We start from the raw sequence: 7663 nt of genomic DNA, 5'->3' as shown, positions 1-7663 counted from the left end.
CAGTGCAGTCTCTCCTGGATGTTTCTGAGGGGCTGACCCTGCATATGGCCCTGCATATGCTTGCAAAGAATAAAGGCCTACCTTTTTGTTTCAACCCCGTGTCTTCAAATTTATTTAAGGACCCCCAGCAAAAGATCCCAATGGAGAAGAAGAATTCTCCTACATAGTATTGTCTTCACTGTAAGATAGCGCGGCTCAAGGATTTCAGGCTGAGGTTTCTTTCAGCCCTATGTGGAGATGCCAAGGATTGAACCTGGTACTTTCTGCATGCAAAGCAGATACTCTACCACTGAACCATGGGTCTTTATGCAGAAGTCCTCTTGAATTCAAAGGAGCTTACTCCAAGGTAAGTGGAGGTCAAGATTGCAGCCTAAATAAAGGGTGGTATTTAATGTTAGTCCTATGCAGAGCAGACTCACTGAAGTTAATAGACTTGATTAACTTTCAATGAGTCTACTCTGAGTAAGGCCTATGGCCATACTACCCTGGACATGCCCGATCTCATCTGATCTCGGAAGCTAAGCAGGGTCAGGCCTGGTTAGTACTTGGATGGGAGACCGCCTGGGAATACCAGGTGCTGTAGGCTTAGAGGAAGGTAAACCACCTCTGAATACCTCTTACCATGTAAACTCTATGAATATATCCAAAAGTTTTATAGGGTCACCATAAGTCGTAATCGACTTGAAGGCATATAACAACAACAACTCTGAGTAAGACTTGCTTAAATATAATACAGAATGAATTTTATACACTTGCCACTCTCAGCTCTGTCCATCCAAGATACCCCCTGGCTGAGAGTGATCCTCAACCCCCAACCCCCAATTAATAGACACTGAAATGTGCATGTGACAGACACTTGGACTTGGTGGTGACAGAAGTACAGACATTTTGACTTGTATATGCCTCTCATTCCACAAACCTCCGGTTCCAAGGCTGTGAGGTAAATATCACCTTTTTAAGCATCCAGATCTGGTCTTGTCAGAAAAAGGAGGGATACATAGGAAGTTCCCCCTCTATGATGCACACCTTAATGTGGTGAGGGGGTTTCAGAGTGTTGAAGAAGCTACGTGCAATGCCGTCAGACCAAGAGGCTAGACTCCTAGCAGGGGCACCCAAGGCGGAATGGCCAAATCTGAAACATCAGACTAAGATGCATCCAAACTCAGAGGAAGGCAATGGTAAACCACCTCTGAATATCTCCTACCACGAAAACCCTATGAACAGAGTATCCAAAATGTGACACGAGATAGTGCTGGAAGATGAGACCCCCAGGTCAGAAGGCACTCAACGAGCTGCTGGGGAAGAACAAAGGACAAGTACGAGTAGCGCTGTGACTAATGATGCAGCTGGGTCAAAGCTGAAAGGAAGCCCAGAGGCTGATGCGCACAGATGCGAAAAAAGTGTCCGGAGTTGTGCGATGCACACAATAGGAACATGGAATCTGAGAAGCATGAACCAAGGAAAGTTAGAAATTGTCAAGCAAGAAATGGAACACCTCAACATCACAATACTTGGCATGAACGAACTAAAATGGATGGGAATGGGACATTTTCAATCAGGCAACTACAAAATATTTTATGCAGGAAATGAGAAATTAAGAAGAAATGAGGTTGCTTTAATAGTGAGAAGTGATGTAGCAAGAGCAATTAGGAGCTATAACGCAAGGTCTGAGTGAGTGATATCAATGAGATTAAATGGGAAATCTATCAACATAACCATCATCCAGGTCTATGCTCCAACGGCCAACGCAGAAGAAGAGGAATTGGAGAGATTTTACGCAGAAGTACAGGAAGAAATTGATCACACACCAAAACAAGATGTGCTGATAATCATGGGGGATTGGAATGCAAAAGTAGGGAACAGAGAAGAATTAGGAATTGTGGGAAAATGGGGCCTAGGAGACAGAAATGAAGGAGGAGAAAGACTTACTGAATTCTGTGAAGCCAATAATTTGTTTCTTGTCAACACATTTTTTGAGCAACCAAAAACACGTCTGTACACGTGGACATCACCAAATGGTCAATATAGGAATCAAATTGATTATATAATTGGTAGCAGAAGTTGGAGAAGTTCCATACTTTTTGCGAAAACAAAACCAGGAGCAGACTGCGGTACAGATCATGAACTGGTCGTATTGAAAATCAGAGTAAAGCTAAAGAAGACCAACAAAGCAATCATAATGTCAAAATACAATTTAAATAACATCCCAGAAGCATATAAAGATCAAATAAGGAACAGATTTGAGGCTTTAAACTTAGTTGACAGAGAACAAGAAGAACTATGGAATGAAGTCAGAGACGTTATCAGAGAAGAATGCAAAAAGACAATACTTCTAGTTAAAAAGAGAGAAAGACCTCAGTGGATGACTGAAGAAACTCTTAAAATGGTTAAAGAGAGAAGGAAAGCAAAAGCAAAAGGAGATAGAAACACAGTCAGAACCCTAAGTGCAACAATACAGCGACTAGTACGTAGGGACAAAGAGAACTATTACAATAGTTACTGTATAGAAATAGGACAACAAAAAGGGTAGAACAAGAGCCCTGTTCCAAAAGATTAGAGAAATGAAAGGGAAATTTAAACCAAGAGTAGGGATGTTGAATAATCAACAGGGAAACACACTGACTGACGGAGAGGAAATAGAAGGAAGATGGAAGCAATATACTGAAGAACTCTATAAAAGAGATGCCAGGATGACAGATTCATTCACGGAGGAACTGTATGATGAAGAACCAGAAATATTAGAATGCAAGGTGAAAGCTGCTCTTAAAATTCTTGGAAGAAACAAATCACCAGGAATAGGTGGCATACCAATAGAGTTGTTATAAGCTACTGAGACTGAATCTGTCCAAATTTTGACAAAAATCTGTCAAGAAATATGGAAAACTAAACAATGGCCCACAGACTGGAAGCGTTCCATATACATCCCAATTCCAAAGAAAGGGGATCCCAGGGAATGCAGCAATTATTGAACTATTGCCTTAATATCCCATGCAAGTAAAGTAATGCTCAAGATTCTACCACAAAGGCTCTTACCATATATGGGGCGAGAAATGCCAGACGTCCAAGCTGGATTTAGAAAGGGAAGAGGTACCAGAGATCATATCGCAAACATACGTTGGATAATGGAACGGACCAAGGAATTTCAGAAGAAAATTACCCTGTGCTTTATAGATTACAACAAAGCCTTTGACTGTGTAGATCATGAAAAACTATGGAATGCTTTAAAAGAAATGGGGGTGCCACAGCATCTGATTGTCCTGATGCACAGCCTGTACTCTGCACAAGAGGCTACTGTAAGGACAGAATATGGAGAAACCAATTGGTTCCCCATCGGAAAGGGTGTGAGACAGGGGTGTATTTTATCACCCTATTTATTTAATCTATATGCAGAACATCTCATACGGAAAGCAGGATTGGACCAAGAAGAAGGAGGTGTGAAAATTGGAGGGAAGAATATCAATAATTTAAGATATGCAGATGATACCATACTCCTAGCAGAAACCAGTAATGATTTGAAACAAATGCTGATGAAAGTGAAAGAGGAAAGCACAAAAATAGGACTACAGATGAATGTAAAAAAGACTAAAGTAATGACAACAGAAGATTTATGTAACTTGACAGTTGACAATGAGGACATTGAACTTGTCAAGGACTATCAATACCTCGGCACAGTCATTAACCAAAATGGAAACAATAGTCAAGAAATCAGAAGAAGGCTAGGACTAGGGAGGGCAGCTGTAAGAGAACTAGAACAGGTCCTCAAATGCAAAGATGTATCACTGAACACTAAAGTCAGGATCATTCAGACCATGGTATTTCCAATTTCTGTGTATGGATGTGAAAGTTGGACAGTGAAAAAAGCAGATAAGAGATAAATCAACTCATTTGAAATGTGGTGTTGGAGGAGAGCTTTGAGGATACCATGGACTGTGAAAAAGAGAAATAATTGGGTGTTAGAACAAATTAAACCAGAACTATCACTAGAAGCTAAAATGAGGAAACTGAGGTTATCATACTTTGGACACATAATGAGAAGACATGATTCATTAGAAAAGATAATAATGCTGGAAAAAACAGAAGGGAGTAGAAAAAGAGGAAGGCCAAACAAGAGATGGGTTGATTCCATAAAGCAAGCCACAGACCTGAATTTACAAGATCTGAACAGGGGGTCGCCGTAAGTCGTAGTCACATAACAACAACACATAGGAAGTTGCCTTATACCGTCAGATCATTATTCTATCTGGTTCTGTATTGTCTACACTGATTGACTGACAGCAGCTCTCCAAGGTTCCAGAAAGGATCTCTCTCAGCACTACCTGGAGTTGTGGAGACTGAGCCTGAAACCTTTTTCATGCAAAGCATGTTCTCTGCCACTGAACCATGGCCCTTCAAGATGGACTTGATGAGTGTAAGTTCTTCCACTGATCACTGTCAAGGAATCAGCATAGAACTGAAAACAAATGGTTTTAGAAAAACAGTTTTAGAAAAGAATAATCTGAAGAAAAGGTCCTTTTCTATCTGCCACTCACAACAGGGCCAACTGTTTTCCTCAGAAGTTGGCAGGAGCTGTGAGTGAAAATTTGGGCTATGTGGTAGAGAATTAGAGAAAGCTGGGCTCATTATGGATTTTCCCCTTCTTTAGCTTTCTTTTTTATTGATTTTGTTCATATATGAAACAGAAAGTGTTGGCACACATTAGTCTTGTTTAGCACAACAGGGATATTGCGTGTGCAGGTCTTTTAATGTAGTACAGGCCAAAAATTGAAACCAGATCTGCTGCAATGAAAGGTATTTTGTGGCAGAGTACCCAAGGAAATGGATGCTATTTAAAGAGGTAACTTTTCCTTAAACATATAGGGGAGCAGAGCAGAATGTCTGCATAAAAACAAGCCTAATTTTATTTTAAGCCTTTTTTAAAAAAAGTGTGAACCATGTTTTTTCAGTTAGCCTTCTTCCTTTTCCTACTTAATCAGTGAAATTCATTTTCTTACTCTACTTCCTAGAATACTCTCACAATTTGCTTCTTTTGGAGTTCATAAAATCCTTGACCTGAAGTAGACAGTGCAGATGAACAATGATGCCTGCTTTTGTTCTGCTTGGATGACATTATTATTATTATTAACTCATTTCAGAATTTATTTTTTAATATTTCTCTCTCGCCTAGTTTGTAGTATAATTGGGAAATTATGCCTTCAAGGAAATTATCCAGAGAATCCCATCACCACACACATTTCAGTTGTAAGAAGTTGTGACATGGTGCAAATCAAAAAGGACTGCCTCTTAAGAGTTGCTAAAAATGTTCTGCTGCTATATCATTTCTTCTATTTTTGCAGTTCAGATGTGAGTGTGGATTTTTCTGTAGCCAAAACAGTACCACCCATGCACAAGAGGGAGGTAATAGGCTTGAACTGCAATGTTTGCTGAAGAACAAACATCTTTAAAGAAAACTTGTGGGGGTGAGCTCAAACACAGCCCAAGGTCTGAGTGTGCAAGGTGGCCACAGAATGCTGGCTAACTGTTGTGGGGAGGATAAGAAAAATGGGTAAGATTGGCAATGGAATTTTTGAGAAGGGCATTGCTGATGGACTGGAGCACTGAACAAGAGCACTCCACACTACAATGTTTTGTTGCAGGCCCAATTCAAGGTGCTCATGCTATTGTTTAAAGCCCTCAATGACTTAGGTCACAAATAGCTGAAAGACCTCCTCCTTCCCAACAGACCCTCTTAAGTGCTGAGATATAGCAGAGGGTGTTTTTTGTAGTTTCGCCACCCTCAGAAGTTCAGAGGATTGCCCAGGAGAGGACATTCTTTGTGGCAGCCCCAAAGTTATGGAACTCCCTCCCCACCAAGGTGTGTCTGGCAACTTTGCTGTACAGTTTTAGGTGAATGCTAAAGATGCACTTTGTTACCTTGGCCTTTGGCACCTGAGACACATATTTTTTGGACCCACCCTATTCTGGGATTTTAGGTTGTTTTAAAATTGTTTTTAAATGTTGTATTTTAAAATTGTTGTAACGCAGCCTGGAATCTTTGGATGAAGGGCAGGTAATAACAACAATTTACTTCGACATGTTTAGACCAATCTGATTTCAGCAAATCTCACTGTTGCAATAATGAAAAACTGCCTTATACTGTCATACCATTGGTCCCTCAAGCTTAGTATTGTATATACACTGACTAGCAGTGGCTTTCCAGGGTTTCAGACAGGGATCTTTCTCCCAGTCCAACCTGGAGGTGCCCAAGATTGAACCTGGGACCTTTTGCATGCAAAACATGCACTCCACCAATGATCTGTTTGTCTAGCGAAAAAAACCCAAGTGCACAGTTATAAGATGGGGGACACTTGGCTCAGCAATACTACATGTGAGAAGGATCTTGGTATTGTTGGATTTGTTGTTGATCACAAGCTGAATATGAGTCAACGGTGTGATGTAGCTGCAAAAAAGGCAAATGGTATTTTAGGCTGCATCAACAGAAGTATAGTTTCCAAATTGCATGAAGTACTAGTTCCCCTTTATTTGGCACTGGTTAGGACTCATCTTGAGTACTGTGCCCAGTTCTGGACACCACACTTTAAGAAAGATGCAGACAAACTGAAACAGGTTCATAGGAGGACAAGAAGGATGATTAGGGGATAGGAAACAAAGCCTTATGAGGAGAGACTGAAAGAATTGGGCATGTTAAATCTTGAGAGTAGACTGAGGGGAGATATGATAACACTCTTCAAGTACTTGAAAGGCTGTCACACAGAGGAGGGCCAGGATTTCTTCTCGATCACCCCAGATTACAGGACATGGAGTAATAGGCTCAAGTTACAGGAAGCTGAACATCAGGAAACACTTCCTAACTGTTAGAGCGGTATGACAATGGAACCATTTACCTAGGGAGGTGGTGGGCTCTCCAACACTGGAGGTATTCAAGAGGCAGCTTGAACAGCCACCTGTTGGGTTAGCTTTAAGTTGGATTCCTGCATTGAGCAGGGGGTTTGACTCGATGGCCTTATAGGTCCCTTCCTACTCTACTATTCTATGAGGAAGGCAGCTGATAGATGCAAGGTGATGTCAGCTTAGGCTCAAAGTGTATTCTGCTTGACAGATATTTAGTGGATATGTCTCTCACTCACTCACTCTCTCTCACTCACTCAAAAAGTTTCGCAACCCCAGCCTTAGGCCTATTGATTCTTATTTTTAGCAAGTGCTTTCTCACTCACTCACGTGCATATCCAGAAGACATTTTGCAGTAATAGTCTGCCAGTGATCTGAAGCTTTATTCTAGAACAATATTCACTAATAGGCAAAAAACCTTGCGGTTTAACAATGTACCTATAGCCCACAGATATTTCTATCAAACTTTGAAAAGCAGGGAAATTGGGCAGCTAAAGTGAATGCACAAGGGGAGCAGGAGACCTGACCTCCTCTCTAGATATTGGACTGACCTACACATTTGTCAAAATGCAAACACAATTTGGGTTGGTCTTTCACAGTCCAATCCACTTCCTGTGTAGCTTGGAAGAATTTGGGAGGGAGGAGAAGGGAGGGTGGGTTTGATCATTTGCATACTTTTTGAGTTCAATGGCATTTATTTCTGTGCAATCCTGTTTAGGATAGGTGAAACTGACCTGGGGGAGGGGCAGGGAGGGGAGGTGATTTGGTGGGTGGGCAC

General features: G+C 41.1%; 1 non-coding gene across 1 annotated transcript; it reads left to right on the top strand.

Moving 5' to 3' along the window:
- The first annotated feature begins 467 nt into the window (after nucleotides 1-467).
- On the top strand, nucleotides 468-586 carry LOC133364601 (5S ribosomal RNA). Its single transcript, XR_009757988.1, has one exon. It is a non-coding gene; the product is annotated as a 5S ribosomal RNA (ribosomal RNA).
- Nucleotides 587-7663: the final 7077 nt, after the last annotated feature.

This window comes from Rhineura floridana, chromosome 9, assembly GCF_030035675.1.
Source record: "Rhineura floridana isolate rRhiFlo1 chromosome 9, rRhiFlo1.hap2, whole genome shotgun sequence".
Lineage (NCBI taxonomy): Eukaryota > Metazoa > Chordata > Lepidosauria > Squamata > Rhineuridae > Rhineura > Rhineura floridana.
The sequence above is the reverse complement of the archived record's forward strand: the minus strand, read 5'-3'. Positions and strand labels throughout refer to the sequence as shown.